The sequence below is a fragment of the Rhinoraja longicauda genome, chromosome 3 (assembly GCF_053455715.1).
Source record: "Rhinoraja longicauda isolate Sanriku21f chromosome 3, sRhiLon1.1, whole genome shotgun sequence".
Lineage (NCBI taxonomy): Eukaryota > Metazoa > Chordata > Chondrichthyes > Rajiformes > Arhynchobatidae > Rhinoraja > Rhinoraja longicauda.
Genome location: NC_135955.1, coordinates 14,482,733 through 14,505,612, shown reverse-complemented (window position 1 = coordinate 14,505,612; position 22,880 = coordinate 14,482,733).

Below are 22,880 nucleotides of genomic sequence, written 5' to 3'. Positions count from 1 at the left end.
TTCCTCATTACACAATACCCAGTCTAGGATGGCCTGCCCTCTAGTTGGTTCTGCTACATATTGGCTTAGAAAACCATGCCTTATACACGCCAGGAAATCCTCCTCCTCAGTATTGTTACCAATTTGGTTAGCCCAATCTATATGTAGATTAATGTCACCCATGATAACTGCTGTATCTTTGCTACACACACATCACCAATGACCTGTTTGATGCTATCCCCAACCTCACTACTGCTGTACTGTATACTTGTGCTGTATCTCAGATGCTTATCTAAGATGTATCTAAGTGCTTATGTATTGTGATACATGTACTGAACTGTATACAGAAATTAATTTCACCGTACCTCAGTACATGTGACAATAAACTAACTAACTAACTACGGGTGCAGTCTGTACGGCGTTTGTACGCTCTCCCTGTGACCGCGTGGGTTTTCTCTGGGTACTCTGGTTTCCACGCAATAAAAGGGAGAACATACTGACTCCGTACAGTCAGCACCTGGAGTTAGTTAGTTAGTTCGTTTAGTTTATTGTTACATGTACCGAGTTTCAGTAACAGGCCTTTTTGTTCAAGTCAAGTCAAGTCAATTTTATTTGTATAGCACATTTAAAAACAACCCACGTTGACCAAAGTGCTGCACATCTGATTAGGAAAAAAAAGAAAGTTACAGTGGCAGGCAGCCAAACACAACGGCGCGGCCATCTTGAACAAAATGTTTAACTAAAGCAGAATGGTGTCCCGCGGCCGCGCCGCACCGGGCGATGGAAGGCCCCGCGGCCGAGCCGCACCGGGCGCTGATCAGTCCCGTGGCCGAGCCGCACCGGGCGATGGAAGGCCCCGCGGAAGAGACCTAAAAAAATGAAAGATTTCCCCCACCCACACCACCCCCCCACATACCCCCCCCCCCCCCACCCCCCCCCCCCCCCCCCCACATACACAACCAAAACAAAACACCCCACCACCAACACACAAACAAAAAGGACAAAGGACAAACAGACTGCCAGCGAGAGCAAATACTGCACAAGATCGATCCCAGGTCTCTGGTGCTGGAGGGCAGCCACTCTGCCACTGTGCCGCCCCTCAGGTCTTCCAGAAGACTGCTCCACCATTCTGGAGAAAAATAACTGTAGATGCTGGTACAAATCGAAGGTATCACAAAATGCTGGAGTAACTCAGCGGTTCAGGCAGCATCTAGGATCTCTCTCCTAGATGCTGCCTGACCTGCTGGGTTACTCCAGCATTTTGTGATACCACCATTCTGGAAGCTGTTTCTGTTTTGTGCCTTTTATTGCAGTATAATTGTGATTGCAGGTGGCATGGTTAAGGGGAATAAACTATTCATCTGTGACTGACGGGCTCCATGTCACCCAGCCAAATAGCTCAGCACATTCATCAGCATTTAATGGTCGAGACGAAAGGAAGATGTGTTTCTATAGTGGCTTTTAGATTTCTATTAAGCCACTTTACAGCTAGTAAAATACAGATGATAATATTGGTTTCAGTTCATTTATTGGCATGATTCAAGAATCGCTAGAGTCAGGAGTGGTTAACAGACGATTGGAAAATTGCAAATATTACTCCGCTGTTCAAAAAGGGAGCAAAGCAGAAGAGTGGAAACTATAGGTCATTTAGCCTTTGGTTGTAAGATTGTAATGTCCATTATCATGGATGAGGTCACAAAGTACTTGGATGAGGTTACAAAGTACTTGGATGCACACAATAAAATAGGCCAAAGGCATCATGGTTTTGCCTGTCGAACCTGTTGGAATTCTTTGAGGAAGTAAATAGCAGGATAGACAGTCAGTGGATGTTGTTTATCGAGATTTTTCAGAAGGCCTTTGATAAGGTACCACACGCGAGGATGCTGAATAAGATGAGAGCCCACTGTATCAAAGGGCAGATACTAGCATGGATAGCAGGCTGGCTGGATGGCAGGAGGCAAAGAGTGGCACAAAAGGGGGGTTTTCTGGTTGGCTGCCAGTGACTAGCGGAGTGCCACAGAGGTCGGTGCTGGGGCCGCTACTCTTCACGTTGTATATTAATGAATTGGACAAGGGAGTTGAAGCCTACGTGAGCAAGGAGGGACCTCATTGAATCTGACCGAATAGACAATAGACAATAGGTGCAGGAGTAGGCCATTCGGCCCTTCGAGCCAGCACCACCATTCAATGTGATCATGGCTGATCATTCTCAATCAGTACCCCGTTCCTGCCTTCTCCCCATACCCCCTCACTCCGCTATCCTTAAGAGCTCTATCTAGCTCTCTTGAATGCATTCAGAGAATTGGCCTCCACTGCCTTCTGAGGCAGAGAATTCCACAGATTCACAACTCTCTGACTGAAAACGTTTTTCCTCATCTCCGTTCTAAATGGCCTACCCCTTATTCTTAAACTGTGGCCCCTTGTTCTGGACTCCCCCAACATTGGGAACATGTTTCCTGCCTCTAACGTGTCCAACCCCTTAATAATCTTATATGTTTCGATAAGATCCCCTCTCATCCTTCTAAATTCCAGTGTATACAAGCCGTCGCTCCAGTCTTTCAACATATGACAGTCCTGCCATTCCGGGAATTAACCTAGTAAACCTACGCTGCACGCCCTCAATAGCAAGAATATCCTTCCTCAAATTTGGAGGCCAAAACTGCGCACAGTACTCCAGGTGCGGTCTCACTAGGGCCCTGTACAACTGCAGGGCTAGTGAAAGGCTTGGATAGTGTCCAGGGGAGTCTTGCGTGCGGCGGGTGTGTCTCAGGGAGCCGGGGGCCCGATCCACCCACCGAACAACCACGCCACTTTGAAAAGCTTTGTTAGCTTGCCATGCCGTCAATGCATACTACTCACGAGTGCATTCAAACCATACACAAGTTCTGCAGGAATAGGTAGGGTAGATGCACAGAATTCTTTACCCTGCAGAGGTGAATCAACAACCAGAGGGGCAGAGGTTTAAAGTGGGAGGGGAAGGATTTAATAGGAATATGAGGGGCAGGTTTTTCACACAGAATATATATGGAACGAGCTGCTAGAGGGGGTAGTTGAGGCAGAAACTATAATAATATTTAAAAGACATTTGGACAGGTACATGGATAGGAAAGGTTTGAAGGGATATAGACCAAACACAGGCAGGTGGGGCCAATATAGATGAGGCAATTTGGTCAGCATGTGCAAACTGGGCCGAATGGTCTTACTGCATGTTGTATATCTACTACGCGATGGTACAGAAAGAAAAGTAATGAACAGAGTGCAGAATCTGGTATTACAATTATAGAGAAACTGCGGATTAAAAAAGCTCAAGGGCCACAACAAGGTAGATTGGATGATTGAGACTGCATTCCTGGCAAGTGAGAGGTCCATTCAAAAGTCTAATAACAGGAGCTATTTTTTAAATTTGGTGCTTTTAAGCTTTTGCACCTTCTGTCTGATGGAAAATCGTACATAGGTTGAGGCATCGCAAAGGCAGCTCGTTCCATGTACCTGCCACCCTCTGTGTGGAAAAAAAGTGTTCCTATTAGTTCTTCTCAACTCCAGTTCTCGATCCCCCTACCCTTGGGTTGCATGCGATTTGTCCCTTGCCATTAGACAGTCAGAACCTATTTCCCAGGGTAGAACTGTCCAACACCAGGGGGCATAGCTATAAGGTGAGAGATGTGCAGGACAAGCTTTGTAAACAGAGGGTGGTGGGGGCCTGGAACACATTGCCAAGGGGTGGTGGTAGAAGCAGATATGTTTAAGAGGCTTTTAAATAGGCACACGGGAGTGCAGGGAATAGAGGTACAAGGATCATATGCAGGCAGATGAGATCAGTTTAAGTTGGCATCATGAATGGACACAAAGTGCTGGAGTAACTCAATGGGTCAGGTAGCATCTCCAGAGAACATGGATGGTGACGTTTCAGATTGTGACCCTTCTTCCTATCCACGTTCTCCAGAGATGCTGCCTGACCTGCTGAGTTACTCCAGCACTATGCATCCTTTGCGTATTAACTGCCAACTTAGTTTAATTTAGAGACACAGTGTGGAAACAGGCCTTTTGGCCCACCGAGGCCATGCTAACCGACAATCACCCGTACACTAGTTTTATCCTACACTCTAGGGACAATTCTCAGAGGCCAATTAACCTACAAACCCACGCGTCTTTGGACTGCGGGAAGAGACCGGAGCACCCGGAGAAAACCCGCGTGGTGAAGAGTCGAGAGTGTTTTATTGCCATATGTCCTGAAACGGAACAATTAACTTTCTTGCAGCAGCACAACAGATATGTAGAGATAGGGAAACACAGAGAGTACATACAAATTCCAGATAGCCATCCGTAGTCAGGATCGATCCCGGATCTGTGGGGCCGTGAGGCAGCAGCTCTCCTATAGCGCCACTGGGCCAACCAGAACAAGGGGTCACAGTTTAAGGATAAGGGGGAAGTCTTTTAGGACCGATATGAGAACGTTTTTTTTCACACAGAGAGTAGTGAATCTGTGGAATTTTCTGCCACAGAAGGTAGTTGAGGCCAGTTCATTGGCTATATTTAAGAGGGAGTTAGATGTGGCCCTTGTGGCTAAAGGGATCAGGGGGTATGGAGAGAAGGCAGGTACGGGATACTGAGTTGAATGATCAGCCATGATCATATTGAATGGCGGTGCAGGCTCGAAGGGCCGAATGGCCTACTCCTGCACCTATTTTCTATGTTTAACCCGATCTGCAGTTATTTGATTCTGCAAACAGTTTGGCATCATGTTCGGCACAACATGGCGGGCCGCAAGGCCTGTTCCTGTGCTGCACTGACGTATGTTCTATCCCGGAGGTGTCCCTGAATCCTTCCTTCAGGAAACAGAAGGGAGAGCGTTAGTCGGCGCTGTCTGCATGCAGTGTGAAATGTCTCACTGTTGCTGACAGATGAGGCCGCGCAGATGAACTGCTGCTAATTCACACGAGAGGTCCGACCTCACCTCAATCTAGTCTCCGCGCTTGCTGCCAACTGCCTGGCACACCCACCGTGCAAACATTTCACCGCACGACTGTTCAGCATGATTAGAGAGGAATGTTGTATCACTCCCTGAGAAAACGCTCTTTGGATTAGCTGTATGAATAATGCCCGTTCAAACATAGAGCAGTGCAACACAGCAACAGGCCTTTTGGCCCACTACGCCTGTGCTGGTGGACAAGAGGCCAAGTCAAACTAGCCATGAGTTTTTTATTGTCGTATGTCCCAGATAGAACAATTAAATTCTTGCTTGCAGCAGCACAGCAGAATATGTAAACATGGTACACTGTAAACAATGTATCTAATAAATGAGAACAGTCTCTAATAAATGAGAAAAAAAAGTTCAGTGTGTATACACATATATACGCGCACATATATACACACACACACACACATAAAAACAAACAAACAATAATACTGCAGACAATAACAGTGCAAAAAGACAAAACCAATGTCCTCAAATCTATGTAATTCTGAGCTCATTTGGAGGTTGTAGTGTTTAATAGCCTGATGGTTGCAGGGAAGAATCTGTACCTGAACCTGGACGTTTCAGTTTTCAGGCTCCTGGACATTCTTCACGATGGCAGGGGTGAAATGAGAGCCTGGCCAGGGTGGTGTGGGTCTCTGATGATGCTGACTGCCTCTTTGAGGCAGCGACTCCTGTAAATCCCCTCGATGGTGGGGAGATCAGAACCTGTGATGGACTGGACAGTGTTACCATTTTTTGCAGAGTTCTTCTCTCCACTGCCTGCAACAACACAGATACCAGTTGGGCAGAAGATTCAAACTCCCCACCACTAACTCCATCCACACTTCGCGTTGCCTCGGGAAAGCAGCCGACATAATCAAAGACTCGTCCCACCCCGGTCATTCCTTTCTTTTCCCCGCTCACATCCAGCCGAAGGTACGGAAGCATGAAAGTACACACCGCCAGACTCAGGAATGGTTTCTGCACCTCTGTTATCAGTCTTCTGAACGGTCCTTCCAATAAGCTGGTGAATCTTTTCTGCACCCTCTCCAAAGCCTGCACATCCTTCCTATACTGTGGCAATCAGAACTGCACGCAATATTCTAAGTGCACTCTAAGCAGTGTTTGGTAAAGTTGCAACCTAATGTCCCAACTTTTATATTCTGCGCCATAACATTTGAAGGCAAGCACCTTCTTCACCACCATGTCTACCTGTGTTTCCATTTTCAGGGAACTGCACCCTATCAAGAGGAGGAGTATAGGAGCAAAGAGGTCCTTCTACAGTTGTACCGGGCCCTGGTGAGACCGCACCTGGAGTACTGTGTGCAGTTTTGGTCTCCAAATTTGAGGAAGGATATTCTTGCTATTGAGGGTGTGCAGCGTAGGTTCACTAGGTTAATTCCCGGAATGGCGGGACTGTCGTATGTTGAAAGGCTGGAGCAATTAGGCTTGTATACACTGGAATTTAGAAGGATGAGGGGGGATCTTATTGAAACATATAAGATAATTAGGGGATTGGACACATTAGAGGCAGGAAGCTTGAATGTTGAAAGGCTGGAGCAATTAGGCTTGTATACACTGGAATTTAGAAGGATGAGGGGGGATCTTATTGAAACATATAAGATAATTAGGGGATTGGACACATTAGAGGCAGGAAACATGTTCCCAATGTTGGGGGAGTCCAGAACAAGGGGCCACAGTTTAAGAATAAGGGGTAGGCCATTTAGAACGGAGATGAGGAAGAACTTTTTCAGTCAGAGAGTGGTGAAGGTGTGGAATTCTCTGCCTCAGAAGGCAGTGGAGGCCAGTTCGTTGGATGCTTTCAAGAGAGAGCTGGATAGAGCTCTTAAGGATAGCGGAGTGAGGGGGTATGGGGAGAAGGCAGGAACGGGGTACTGATTGAGAGTGATCAGCCATGATCGCATTGAATGGCGGTGCTGGCTCGAAGGGCTGAATGGCCTACTCCTGCACCTATTGTCTATTGTCTATTGTCCCTTTGGACTTCAGACTTTAGATAACTTTAGCAAATACCCCCTAATCCAGGCATCATTCCGGTAAACCTACTCTAGATATAAGACTTTAGACTTCAGAGATACAGCGAGGAAATGCTCTCCTGCCCACCGAGTCCACGTCGACCAGCAATCACCCCGTACACCAGCACGATCCTTCACACTTTTACACTTTACAGAAGTCAGTTGGTTGGCTTCAGTAAAATTGTAAATGGTCTCTGGTGTGTGGGATAGTGTTGGCTGCAGGTGTGTAGTGTTGTCTGCAAATCTGCTTCCTTCCATGAAACCAATTGTGTATCCGGGCAGCTAACTCTCCCTGGATCCCATGCAATCTGACTGAAAGGGCTCCATAGCCCAGGGCTGAGAGCACTGGTCTTGTAAACCAGGGGCCGTGAGTTCAAATCTCACTTTTAGTGCAGCACGGTAGAGCTGCTGCCTTACAGCGCCAGGGACCCCGGTACAATCGTGACCTCGGCTGCTGTCTGTGCGGAATTTGCACGTTATCCCTGTGACCGCAGGTTTCCTCTGGGTTTCATCCCACTTCCCAAAGACGTGCAGGTCTGCAGGTTAATTGGGCACTGTGAATTGCCCCCAGGGTGTAGGGAGTGGATGAGAAAGTGGGATCAATGGTGTGAACGGGTGATTGACAGTCAGCATGGACTCGGTAGGTCGAAGGGCCTGTTTCCATGCTGTATCTCCAAAACTAAAAACTACAAAAACATGTAGACAATATCTACCACCTGCCCTGATCAATCATTCTGATCAAACAACTCAATCAATTTCATAAACCATGATTTGCCACAAGCAAAGCCTACACTGATTATCCCTAATCAATCCCAAGCCTTTCCCAAAACAATCAGTTTATCACAACCACAGTTCTTTGTCCTTTGGGGCTCACACCTGTCTTTTCATCTCTGGCCTTTGACCAAATCCGACCTTCTGCCTGACAAATGACCCCCTCGCCTGAGTTCACCTACCACAGGCCATGATCTGTCCTGCCCCTCCTCTTCCAGCTTTCTTTCCCACCTCCCCTGCAATCACACTGAGGAAGGGTCTTGACCTGAAACGTCGCCTATCCATGTTCTCCAGAGGTGCTGCCGGACCCGTCGAGTTACTCCAGCACTTTGTGTCTTTCTTTGGTAAACCAGCATCTGCAGTTTCTTGTTTCTACACTTTATCAGTTTCTCTGTTTGGAACTAGGCACAGAGGGGGGAAAAAATGAGAGGGAGTCTTTCTCGCTAAGACCCTTCATTGTTTAGTGAGATTAGTGTGGATAGGTGATGAGTTTGTCAGGTTATCAGTTTAACGTGGCTCGCTTCCCGTGCCCATGTGAGATACTCTGACACAGTAACAAAACTGTGTTTTGCATTCTACTGCTGCAATTCAATGAAGTCGATGGAAGTGGATTCAGGGAGAGAGTATTGTCCCACTGCAGTGGGGACTGTGTGGTGATATTGACTGCCATGACTTGCTTTATTAATCTCATAGGGCACAAAAGTGTGAAAACGCATATCCCCTGGTTCAGGAGCAGTTTCTGCTCACCAGCTAATCCATCCTGTCACCAACTAGAGAGCGGTCCTGAGATACCATCGACCTCATTGGAGACGCTCGGACTAGCTGTTACCAGGCAACTGAATCATCCAACCACTACTAGCGAGCAGTCTGAACTACTATCGGACTCATGGGTGACACTTGGACTATCTTTGATCAGACTTTACTGGCTTTATCTTGGACTCAACGTTATTCCCTGTATCCTGTATCAGTACACTGTGGACTGCTCAATTGTAATCATGTATGGTCTTTCCTTTGACTGGTTAGCATTCAACAAAAGCTTTTCACTGTACCTTGGTAATAATAATAATAATTATTATTATAATAATAATCCTTTATTCGTTCCACAACGGGGGCATTTGCAGGGTTACAGCAGCAAAGTGGAGAGCAAAAATAGATAAGCATTCTTTATATTTAAAAATTATTTAAAAGTACACATAATAAATGAATTAACTAAACTAAACTAAACTAAACAGAAACTAAACTAAACTAAACTAAACTAAACTAAACTAACTAGGGAATTTTTTTTAGACCATGTATGGAACTTTGGTCTTAGTGCTATAACAACTAAGCAGAGAGTGCTGGGATGCCAGGCAGTCATGGAGTCACGCAGCATGGGAACAGGCTCTTCGGTCCAACTTGCCCGTGCCAACCGAGATGTCCCATCTACATTACTCCCACCTGCCCGCTTTTGGCCCATAGCCCTCAGTTCTTGTTCCAGATAATCAAGTAGATGGAACTAAACGACCAAGAGTCTTGATGCAGTAAAACCTCGACCTCCCATCGTCCGACCACATGGTGACCAATACCTCAGCATTGGGCTCACCAGCTCACATTTGCCCCAATACCCTCCGACTCACCCTGCCTCCCGAGCTCCCTTCAGACTCACTGAGGTCCTAGTTCACACATGCCCTGTAAATTCCCCCAGAATAAAAGGACGTCCATTTAGAAAGGAGATGCGGAAGAATTTCTTTAGTCAGAGGGGTGGTGAATCTGTGGGATTCATTGCCACAGACAGCTGTGTACTCAGGGTTTGCAAGTGCATACGCAGATACGTGAGTCCTAGTGCCTTGTTTGGTAGTGTTATAAAATACCTTGCTATACAAAACTCTGTTGTCTGAATCCGGTGATTTATCAAACACAACACCAAGTCATTGGGTTTATATAGGGCGGAGATTGACAGACTCGTGATTAGTAAGGGTGTCAAGGGTTATGGAGAGAAGGCAGGAGAATGGGGTTGAGAGGGAAAGATAGATCAGCCATGATTGAATGGTAGAGTAGACTCAATGGGCTGAATGATCTAGTTCAGCTCCTATGACTTGATCATATAAAATTTACAGAGTTCACCAGGAATTTTGTTCGCTGTGTAAAAAGAATTAAAAATAATGGGCATAAAATCCAATCGTCCGATTGTCTGAAATATCTGCCGATCTGGTACCAGCAAAGTCCCCGTGTGTTCCGGATTATCGGAATATCGGGAAAAATTGTGCTCTCGTCTCTGGTGTTGGGAGGGTTGAAAGAAGCACCAGGTGGTTAGATGGTTCAATGGTACTTTATTGTCACGTGTACCAAGGTAGAGTGAAATTCACTTTTGTATACAATTCAGTACAAGTATCATCATACTTAGATACCTCTGAGATAGGCATGTCAGATACAGTGTAAATGTATAGTTTGCACATTCTCCCTGTGACCCGTGGGTTTTCACTGGGTACACCAGTTTCCTCCCACACTCCAAAGACGTGCATGTATATATACACCGATCAGCCAAAACATTGTGACCACCTGTCTAATATGCTGTTGGTCCTCCGTGTGCAGCCCCATACGCAGCAGGGTGCGATGCAATGTGTAATGTGACACATTCTTCCCGGGACCACCTTTAAAATTTTCTGTGAATTGTGCCACAGTAGACCTTCTATCGGTTCGGACCGGACGGGATAGCCTTCGATGCCCTCGTGCATCGATGAGCCTTGGGCGCCCAACACCCTATCGCCGGTTTGTGGTTTGTCCCTCCTCGGACCACTGTCGGTAGGTACTCACCACTGCTGACCAGGAGCGCCCCACAAGCCTTGGTGTTTCAGAGATGCTCAGAGCCAGTCGTCTGGCCACAACAATTTGGCCCTTGTCAAAGTCGCTCTGGTCTTTACTCCTGCCGATTTCTCCTGCACCCAACTTTAAGAACTGACTGTTCGCTTGCTGCCTAATATATCCCACCCCTTGACAGGTGCCATTGTAACAAGATAATCAATGTTATTCATTTCGCTTGTCAGTGGTCATAGTGTTTTGGCTTATCGGTGTATATATGTGTAGATACACACACACACATATTTATATGTGTGTGTGTGTGTGCGTGTGTGTGCGCGTGCGCGTCCACCCGAAACGTAACCCAATCCATCTCTCTTGAGATGCTGCCTGACCTGCTGAGTAGTTACTCCAGCATTTTGTGAAATAAATATATATATACCTTCCATATATATATATATATATATATATACGTACACTACTTCCATTTATTATATTGTTTACAGTGTACTATGTTTACATATTCTGATGTGGTGCTGCTAGTAAGGATTTCATTGTTCTCTTTCGGACATATGACAGTAAAACACTTTTGGCTCTTGGACTCGTTTTAGAGTTTTGACTCTTGAAATTCAATATAACATTATACGAGTTTGCAATATATTGAAAAATAACTAAAACAGCTGAAGAATCAAAACCTAGAAACTAATTTCTCTAAATACAATCAAAGGGGAAAGAAGTGTATGTCCTTTGGATTCCAATTGTGTTAAGTCTGTTCCTAACGCACAGTTTATTCAGAGCATTTGGCATTGTTCACACTTTTGCTATAAAAAAAAGTCTTACAATGAGTCTTTTATTAACTTTGTTTCTTCCTGAAAACAATCAGAAGGTTCTGCACAATCTCCTAGGGACATTGCCGCTAGGTTGTGCTTCTCAGGCAATTATTGGACTTTAGCGGAATTAAGCAGTGGTTCAAGAAGGTCATTCCTCAATCCCACCTTCCTAAAGGCAGTTAGAGATGGGCAATGAATGCTGGCCTTAATATGATGCCCACTTTCTGAAATATAATCCCAATTCCAACCTGTGATATATCTAAGGTTACAACAAATTTCCTAATTTGCTGGATCTCCCGGTTGCTAACCATTCTTGCTCCCCTTCCCGTTCCCGTGCTAACCTTTCTGTCCTAGGCCGCCTCCATTGCGAGAGTGCACGACATAGTGGTGCAGCAGGTAGACCTGCTGCCTCACCGTGCCAGAGACCCACATTCAATCCTGATGACGGGTGCTGTCCGTAAGGAGTTTGCACGTTCTCCCTGTGACCGCATGGGTTTCAATAGACAATAGACAATAGGTGCAGGAGTAGGCCATTCGGCCCTTCGAGCCAGCACCGCCATTCAATGTGATCATGGCTGATCATTCTCAATCAGTACCCCGTTCCTGCCTTCTCCCCATACCCCCTGACTCCACTATCATTAAGAGCTCTATCTAGCTCTCTCTTGAATGCATTCAGAGACTTGGCCTCCACTGCCTTCTGAGGCAGAGAATTCCACAGATTCACAACTCTCTGACTGAAAATGTTTTTCCTCATCTCCGTTCTAAATGGCCTACCCCTTATTCTTAAACTGTGGCCCCTGGTTCTGGACTCCCCCAACATTGGGAACATGTTTTCTGCCTCTAACGTGTCCAACCCCTTAATAATCTTATATGTTTCGATAAGATCCCCTCTCATCCTTCTAAATTCCAGTGTATACAAGCCTAGTCGCTCCAGTCTTTCAATATACGACAGTCCCGCTATTCCGGGAATTAACCTAGTAAACCTACGCTGCACGCCCTCAATAGCAAGAATATCCTTCCTCAAATTTGGAGACCAAAACTGCACACAGTACTCCAGGTGTGGTCTCACTAGGGCCCGGTACAACTGCAGAAGGACCTCTTTGCTCCTATACTCAACTCCTCTTGTTATGAAGGCCAACATTCCATTGGCTTTCTTCACCGCCTGCTCTACCTGAATGCTTCCTTTCAGTGACTGATGCACAAGGACACCCAGATCTCGTTGTACGTCCCCTTTTTCTAACTTGACACCATTTAGATAATGATCTGCCTTCCTATTCTTACCACCAAAGTGGATAACCTCACACTTATCCACATTAAACTCCAGCACTTTGTGTGCTTTTCAATGAGATGACTATACACTGTGAGAACAGGGATCAAAGGAAACCTCGGGCAGAGAGTATCTGCTTCACAATGCAGGCTTCAGAAATAATCGATTACCCTGGCTGTGTGCCTGGAGAATCATTGCCCTTTATTCTACTGTCCCAGTAAAAATCAACTGATGGATCACCGGAATACAAGGGTCTATTGCTCGGTATTAAATATCCCATTGATCTGCAGATTTATTCTCTCCCTCTGCCTCCACTGATGTCCGTCACGTTGTAACCCAGTGGCTGCTTTTACATGACGTGCTCGCCATTTCAAATGAGATAACTTGACATCGATACAAAGTGCTGGAGTAACTCAGCGGGTCAGGCAGCATCCCTGGAGTTCGTGGTGAGGTGATGTCCCGACCCGAAACGTCACCCATCCTTTTTCTCCGGAGATGCTGCCTGACCCGCTGAGTTACTCCAGCACTTTGTGTCTATCTTTGGTATAAACCAGCATCTGCGGTTTCTAGCTTCTATGAGGAAACTTGATATCAACAGTGCAGCTGTTGCCTCACTGCGCCAGAGACCCGGGTTCGATCCTGACCTTGGATGTTGTCTGCGTGGAGTTTGCATGTTCTCCCCGAAACTGCGTGGGTTTCCTCCGGGTGCTCTGGGTTCCACCCATTTCCCAAAGACGTGCACGTTTGTAGGTTAATTGGCCCTCTGTAAATTGCCCTCAGTGTGTAGGGAGTGAATGCGAAAATGGGATAACGTGGAAATAGTGTGAAAGTGTGATCGATGGTCGGCATGGATGGAGATGAAGCTGCATCTTTCAATCAATCTGTGCAGAGTGGAATACCTACAATAGTATATTTCCTAGGAGACCATCATTCTCTTGCTCTCTTTAAATCGACAATTCCACCAAATGTGAACCAGAGGTGAATCAGACAGTACCCAAACATATTGAAGTGGGGTGAAGTGTATTCACTATAAGGAGAGATTGGACAAAAGCTTTATCTCATAGCCCTGCAGATTACATTTCATTTATCAACCTATCTCAAAAATTGCAGCAGGATCTTAATCTGTTGACAAGGTGGCTGAGGAATGGTTGATGGAATTTAATACAGAATCTAACATGGGCAGGCCCTACACAGCAGGGCTCTGGGGAGCGTTGTAGAGTAGAAGATCTAGGGGTGCACCTTGAAGGTGGCGGATATGGTGATCAGAAAGGCTTTTAGCATATTCATCAGTCAGAGTATTGAGTATGAAAGTTGGGAGGTCATATGAGACATTGGTGAGACCGCATTTGGAGGATTGTGTTCAGATCTGCGCACCATGTTATAGGAAAGATGTTATCAAATTGGAAAGGGTACAGAGAAGATTTACGAGGATGTTGCCAGGACTTGAGAGTCTGAGCTGCAGGGTGAGGTTGAGTAGACTGGGACACTATTCCTTGGAGTGCAGGGGGGTGAGATGTGATCTTATAGATGTGTACAAAATCATGAGAGGAATAGATCAGGTGGAAAACACAGAGTCTCTTGCCCAGAGTAGGTGAATTGAGAACCAGAGCAGGCAGGTGGGACTAGTGTAGCTGGGACATGTTGGTCGTTGCGGGCATGTTGGACGTAAGAGCCTGTTTGCACTCTGTATTACTCTGTGACTGTGACTCTATCTATATCCTTCCAGACTTATTAATCCTGCAATATTAAACTCTCAATGACCTTGACAAAGATTCAGCGATCCAGAAACCTGAGTTCAGGAATGTCATAGGAAATGGTAGAGGCAAGTTTAATAAGAACAGATAAAATACATCTGGATAAGTGCATAGAAAAGAAAGTTTTTTGGGGAAATTGGACAAATACAGGCAAATGGGACTAGCATAGTTGGTCGGCATGGACAGGTTGGGCTCAAGGGCCTGTTGCCATGCTGTATGGCTTTATGAATGTAGGGCATTACTCGAGCAGGTCCTCTGGTCTACAACGCTTTCCAGTTTGTGGGATCTTACTGACAATGCCTTTACTGGCCATGTTTCCCACACTGCACCAGTGACAACACGTCTATGTACACTCCAGTGGCCTGGGACAATGTGGGAGGGGAGTCAGTCTACCCCACGACAGAAGGGCGATGAGTTGTACAGTTTGACAGCCACGAGGAAAAAGGGTCTCCCGTGGTGTTCTGTACTGCATCTTGGTGGAGCCAGTCTGCTGCCGCAGTCGTAGCGTATCGTAAGGTACAGTAGCAGCAGCTGGAAACATATTATGCTTCTTGGTCTGTGTTTTGTGTTGTGATGCATTGATGCGATGCACAGTGTCGCAGTGGTAGAGCTACCACCTCGCAGCGCTAGAGACCCGAGTTCGATCCTGACTATGGGTGCTGTCTGTGCGGAGTTTGTACATTCTCCCTGTGAGCGCGTGGGCTTTCTCCGGTTTCCTCCCACATTCCAAAGACGTGGACTATCCTATCCTATTTACCCAGATTGAGGGACTCAAGAACCAGAAGACAGGGTGTGTAAGAAGCAGGTGCAGATGCTGGTTTAAAATGAAGATAGACACAAAATGCTGGTGTACCTCAGCGGGACAGGCAGCATCTCTGGACAGAATGCCCATTCCTTCTCTCCAGAGATGCTGCCTGTCCCTCTGAGTTACTCCAGCATTTTATGTCTATCTACCTGAGGACAGAGGTTTAAGGTTGAGAGGGGAAAGATTTAGTAGGAACCTGAGGGGGTAACTTTTTCACTGAGAGAATGGTGGGTATATGGAACGAACTGCCCGGGGAGGGAATTATGGCACGTATTGTATATGGGCAGGAAAGGTTTGGAGGGATATGGGCCAAATGCAGGCAGGTGGGACTAGTGTATGGGGTGATCGCTGATCGGCGCGGACTCGGTGGGCCAAAGGGCCTGTTTCCACGCTGTATCTCTCAACTAAACTAAACTAAACTAAATTAAACTAGATGTTTACAGAGTGACCTGTATTTGGATTAATTTCAATTAGTTTAATTTCCCACTCCAATTGCATCCACAATCAATGATGCTGCCTTAGAATTCTTTTCTCCTCAGTAAAGTATAGCTGTAACAATATAAAAATACTAGACCAAGTGGACCCGTTGGGCCCAAACCTCTCCTGCATTGGTGCAGCACCTTGTCCTCCTCCCCCCTCTCCTCAACCGCCCTCCCCTCTTCCTTCTCCCCCACTCCCCCCTTCCCCCGTCCCTCCCTCCTCCCCTTCCCCTCCCCTCCTTTTAAACTTTAAAATGTGAATAACTTAAAAAATATTACACCGATTTCAATGAAATTACTTGCATTATCACTAAAGTGACAATGGTGAGTAAGGTGGGCCTAAAATTGTCGCGCTATCGTGTACCGTTTTGGCTGAAGTTCAGTCACAAACAAGATAACAAACGAGAGTTTTACTATATAGATAATGTGTAAGATTGCTTCTTTGTGGTTTAACACAATGCAAAGGTCTGATTCAGGTATCAGGTTTAGAAATACAGCGCCGAAACAGGTCCTTCGATCCCCTCACATTAACATTATTCTTCACACACTAGGGACAATTTATACCAAGCCATTTAATCTACAAACCTGTATGTCTTTGGAGTGTGGGAGGACACCAAAGATCTTCGAGAAAAGCCACACAGGTCATGGGGAAAACGGGGCAAAGGGGCTGTTTCCGTGCTGTATCTCTAAAGTCTAAAGTCTTTCTCCTTAGTGAATACCGATGCAAAGTATTTAATTAATATCTCATTTACACCCTCTGTAGATCGATGTTACACAGCCAGAGTTTCCGGTGCAAAGGAAGGAAGAGAATTAATGCAGCCGTGCCAAATTATTACGCTCGGCCCAAAATTAAATAAAAATAAATTGACAAAAACAAGGTCGGGGAGAAATATAGAAAATAACGAAAGTGCGCAGGTTACTCGATGAAACATGAAAGGTTGCCATGGCAATGGGTGGCTTGCCGATTCATGGCTGGAATCTTGGATAAATCAGTGGAGAGTGACGATAGTTGGATACCTTCCGTCTCACCCTGTGGTGAGTAAAGTGCAAATCACATTGCAGGGGAAGTACGGGAGAATGAAATGGGATGGAGTTTTTCAAACTGCTATCTCAACAGATCACACTGGAATTCACATCCAAGGTGAAGGGTATAGGTTCGGGCAAATGTGATCAGCGTCGATGTGCATACTGGTCAGCATGGACGAATTGGGCTGAACGGCCTTTTCCCCGAGCACTAAGACCCTATGATAGACATTTTCCATTCCAGGTTTTGAGAACAGACAGACAGGTTTTAGAGATGCAGCCTGGAAACAGTCCCTTCGGCCCACCGAGTCCATGCAGACCGGCGATCACCCCATACACTGACATTACCCAAGCCAATGAACCTAAAAACCTGCACGTCTTTGGAGTGTTGGAGGAAACCAGAGCACCCGGAGAAAACCCACGTGGTCACAGGGAAAAGGTACAAACTCCATACACACAGCACCCATAGTCAGGATCGAACCTGGGTCTCTGGCGCTGTAAGTCAGCAACTCTAACGTTGCACAACTGTGCTACCAAGCTGCAAATAGTGCAGAGGAGATTCATGAGGATGTAACCAGGGCTCGAGGGCCTGAACTATAGGAAGAGGTTGGAAAGGCTAGGTCTTAATTCCTTGGAGCACAGGAGACTGAGGGATGATCTTACAGAGGTGTATAAAATTATGAGGGGAATAGATAAGGTGAATGCATTGAATCAATGTGCAGGATAGAGGAATTAAGAAACTTATGGGTTGACTTAGTGTCTAAGAGGTCCCAGATCAATAGCCAGAAAAGAAACTCTGGCAAAGAGTGTAGCAAAGATTTACAAGGATGTTGCCAGGACTCGAGGGCTTGAGCAATAGGGAGAGGTTGGGCAGGCTTGGACTATTTCTTAGAGGGTAAGAGGATCTTCTTCTTCTTGCGTATGGCGTGCATGGCCTAAAGTTGTAGGTCAAGGGTAGACACCCAGGCCAGGGCAGCATCAGTTGCTGGGTGGATGGCCTTGATGCCACCAGGGATAAGCCTCAGTGAGCAGTCTTTCACCATGTGTGAGGTAGTCTGGTCTGGATATCCGCAGTCACAAGCAGGGCTGTCTGTCATCCCCCACTTGTGCAGGTGATGGGCTGTTCTTGCATGGAGGGTGCGGATCCTGTTCAGGGTCAGCCATTGCTTGCGATGGAGGTCAAACCCCGGTGGTTTCACTGTGGGTTCTGTGATGACCTCTCCATTGTAGAATAATAACATTTAAAGATATTTGGACAGGTACATAGATAGGAAAGGTTCCGAGCGATATTTTTCAAGTGCAGGGAAATGGGACCAGCATTCTGGTCGGCGTGGATGAGATGGGCCGAAGGGCCTTTTTCCGAGCACTATGATGCTAGGATAGACTTTCCTGAAACCCTCAGCTTCACACAACTGAGTGCCTTCTACTCAATTAGCTGCTGCAAAGTTTGAGTTTAGAAGGATGAGGGGGAACCTCTTTGAAACTTACTGAATAGTGAAAGGCCCGGATAGAGTGGATGTGGAGGGGATGTTTCCACTAGTGGGAGAGACCAGAGCCCATAGCCTCAGAATAAAAGGACATGCTTTTAGAAAGAAAATGAGGAGAAATTTCTTCAGTCAGAGAATGGTGAATCTGTGGAATTCATTGTCACAGATGGCCGTGGAGGCCAAGTTAATCAACAGATTCTTGATTAGTATAGGTGTCGGGGATTATGGGGAGAAGGCAGGAGAATGGGGTTGAGAGGGAAAGATAGATCAGCCATGATTAAATGGTGGAGTTGACTTGATGGGCCAAATGGCCTAATTCTGCTCCTGTAACTTATGAACTTATGAAGACCAGAGACTGCGAGGATAGAGCCGGCAATGACATACACAATGCCGGATGTGACAGAAGAGCAGTGAGGCCAGTGGGAGAGGAGAGGGAACCAGGGATTGGCCTTCCACGGCCTTGTGGTCGGCTGCGGGAGGCAGCCCTGGGGCACAAAGATGGACGGGCGAGGAGAGGACATCGGTTACTGGTGGACCAAGGGAAGGTGATGGCTGGACGCCCACGACAGCCTGGGGCTTGCCTGAATCCAGAGCCGCTGATAACAACTGAAGTATGGACTGGACTTGGAACAAGGCGCCTAAACATGGCGCCTCTTGTATGCGGCAGTCTAGTTCCCTACAATTGCTAATCGGGGAATCGATCCGCCAATCGGCACGGAAGTCCCGATGAGGTCGAGATCGGCCGCCTCACCCGGTTTTGGCACCATATTTTTGCCGGGACTTCTGGTGGGGATTTCAAGTGCACACTTGGAATTAAAGGAGGTGACGGACCATCAGTTGCTGGTAAATCGGTGGTGGACTTGTACATAAAAGTTACACAAAACAGCAAAAAGCAAAACGACTGTACACAAGCATGGTACTAGTGGAAAAAACAATTAGAAAACAAGTTGAGTTGAGTTTAGCTTATTGTCACGGTTACCAAGCTACAGTGAAAAGCTTTTTGTTGCATACTAACCAGAAAGACAATACATGATTACAATCAAGCCACCCGCAGTGTACAGATACAGGATAAAGGGAATAACGTGAATAACATTTAGTGCAAGATAAAGTCCAGTAAAAGTCTGATCAAAGATAGTCCAAGGGTCTCCAATGAGGTAGATGGCATCTCAGGTCTGCTCTCCAGTTGTTGGTTCAGTTGCTTGATAACAGCTGGGAAGAAACTGTCCTTGAATCTGGAGGTGTGTGTTTCCACACTTCTGTACCTCTTGCCTGATGGGAGGGGGGAGAAGATGGAGTAGCCGTTGCATAGTCCATGGTAATGCAAGAGGTGGGCCCAATGATGAGATAGGGATTAGAGTTGTGTGGTTCGGTTCAAGAACCTGATGGTTGTAGGAAGAAACTGCAGAAGCTGGAATCTTAACTAAAGCATAAAGTGCTGGAGTAACTTTTACAAGGATGATCCCAGGAATATTCAGGGTTATACGCCCTATAGAAAGGACAGGCAGGTGGGCAGAGGAGGTGGGGTAGCTCTGTTGGTGAAGGATGAAATTCAGTCCCTTGCGAGGGGTGACGCAGGGATTGACGATGTAGAGTCGCTGTGGATAGAATTGAGGAATTGTAAAGGTAAGGAGACACGAATGGGAGACCCCCAAACAGTAGCCTGGATATAAGGTGTAAGTTGCAGCAGGAGTTAATACTGGCATGTAACAAAGGTAATGCTACTGTGGTTATGGGGGATTTGAATATGCAGGTAGACTGGGAAAAACAGGTTGGTTCTGGACCCCAAGAAAGGGAGTTTGTAGAGTGACTACAAGATGGATTCTTAGAGCAGCTTGTACTAGACCCTACCAGAGAGAAGGCAATTCTGGATTTAGTGTTGTCCAATGAAACAGATTTAATAAGGGAACTCAAGGGAAAGGAACCGCTTGGAGGTAGTGACCATGATATCATTAATTTTAATCTGCAATTGAGAGGGAGAAGGTTAAACCAGGAATGTCAGTGTTGCAGTTGAACAAAGGGGACTATGAAGGGATGGGAGAGGAGCTGGCCAAGGTCGACTGGAAAAGGATCCGAGCAGGATTGACGGTGGAACAACAATGGCAGGAATTTCTGGGCATAATCCAGAAGATGCAGGATCATTTCATTCCAATACAATACAATACAATACAATACAATATATCTTTATTGTCATTGTACCCAGGGGTACAACGAGATTGGGAATGCGCCTCCCATACGATGCACTAATTTAGGTAATTTAGACAGCAGCAACCCAACGAAACGAACAGTTGTAACAGTTTTGGACAGGGTAAAGTGCAAGTTGATCTATGCGTTGTGGCCATCCGGCTCAGCAGGACCGGTTCATAGCAGCTATGGCCCTGGGGATGAAGCTGTTCCTGAGTCTGGAGGTGCGGGCATAGAAGGCCTTGTATCGTCTGCCCGATGGAAGGAGTTCGAACAGACTGTTGCAGGGGTGTGAAGAGTCTTTGTGGATGCTGGTGGCTTTTCTGAGGCATCGTGTGTTGTAGATGCCCTCCAAGTCTGGTAGCTGTGTTCCGATGGCCCTCTGAGCTCTATGGACTACCCGCTGTAGAGCTTTCCTTTCTGCCTCCGTGCAGCTGAGGTACCACACAGGGATTCCATGCGTTAGGATGCTCTCTATGGTGCAGCGGTAGAAGGTCTTCAGCAGCTGTTGGGGTAGACCAGACTTTTTCAGTGTTCTTAAGTAGAACAGTCTTTGTTGTGCCTTCTTGACCAGCGCAGCAGTGTTATTGGACCATGTTAGGTCCTCCGAAATGTGAGTGCCCAGAAACTTGAAGCTGGACACTCTCTCCACACTGACCCCATTGATAGAGATCGGGGCATATTCCCCGTTATGTGACCTACGGAAGTTGATGATCAGCTCCTTGGTCTTGGTGGTATTTAGGGACAGGTTGTTATCCGAGCACCAGTCCGCCAGGTTCTGCACCTCCGCTCTATAGTTTGTTTCATCCCCGTTGGTGATCAGCCCGATCACCGTTGTGTCATCTGCAAACTTGACAATGGTGTTGGTGTCGAATGCAGGAACACAGTCGTGTGTGAAGAGGGAGTAGAGCATGGGGCTCAGAACACAGCCCTGTGGTGTGCCGGTACTCAGGGTGATAGTGGAGGACAGGTGCGGGCCCATTCTCACTGCCTGCGGTCGTTCCAGCAGGAAGTCCAGGATCCAGTCACATAATGACGAGCTAAGGCCTAGCTGGTGGAGTTTGGTGATGAGCTTGGTGGGGATGACCGTGTTGAAGGCGGAGCTATAGTCTATGAATAGCATCCTCACGTACGTGCCCTGTCTCTCTAGGTGAGTCAGGACAGTGTGAAGAGCCAGAGAGATGGCGTCCTCTGTAGATCTATTTGCCCTGTATGCAAATTGATGTGGGTCCAGTGAGTCAGGGATGCTGGATTTGATGTGTGAGAGGACTAGCCTCTCAAAGCACTTCATGACAATCGGCGTTAGGGCAACCGGGCGGTAGTCGTTCAGGTTGGAGATCTTTGCTTTTTTCGGCACCGGAACTATGATAGCCGAAGAGGAAGAAAGATTCTAAGGGGAGTAAGAGGCAACTGTAGCTGACAAGGGAAGTTAGAGATGGAATGAATGAATGAATGAATGAATGAATGAATGAATGAATGAATGTTTATTGGCCAAGTATGTGCATATGCAAGGAATGTGCCTTAGTGCTCCGCTCACAAATGACAACACAAACATACAGTTAACATTAAAGAGTAAAGCATAAACACATCAAAACAATAAGGATACAACATTACGGTCTAAACATGTGGGTGAAAATAATCCGGAGCAAAAAAGAGACTACAGACTTTGGTTATTGAGTAGAGCTACTACTCGTGGAAACAAAGCTGTTTTTATGTCTGGCTGTGGCTGCTTTGACAGTCCGGAGTCGCCTTCCAGAGGGAAGTGCTTCAAAGAGTTTGTGGCCAGGGTGAGAGGGGTCAGAGATGATCTTGCCCGCTCGCTTCCTGGCCCCTGCAGTGTACAGTTCGTCAATGGGTGGAAGGTTGCAGCCAACAACCTTCTCAGCTGATCGAACGATCGAACAAATAAAACTAAAATAAAAGATGCATAACATAGCAAAGAGTAGCGGGAAGCCAGAGGGTTGGGCAACTTTCAAAGGACAACAGAAGGTAACAAAAAGGGCAATATGGGCTGAAAAGATGAGGTACGAAGCGAAGCTGGCCAAGAATATAAAGAAGGACAGTGAAAGCTTCTTTAGGTATGTTAAGAGAAAAGATTACTAAAGGCAAATGTGGGTCCGTTGAAGACAGAAACGGGTGAAATTATTATGGGTAATAAGGAAATGGCAGAAGAGTTGAACAGGTACTTCGGATCTGTCTTCACTAAGGAAGACACAAACAATCTCCCAGATGTACTAGAGGACAGAGGATCTAGGGAGACAGAGGAACTGAAAGAAATTTGCATTAGGCGAGAAATAGTATTGGGTAGACTGATGGGACTGAAGGCTGATAAATCCCCAGAGCCTGATAGTCTGCATCCCAGGGTACTCAAAGAGGTGGCTCTAGAAATCGTGAATGCATTGGTGATCATTTTCCAATGTTCAATAGATTCAGGATTAGTTCCTGTGGATTGGAGGGTAGCTAATGTTATCCCATTTTTCAAGAAAGGAGCGAGAAGGTAAACATGGAATTATAGACCAGTTAGCCTGACATCGGTGGT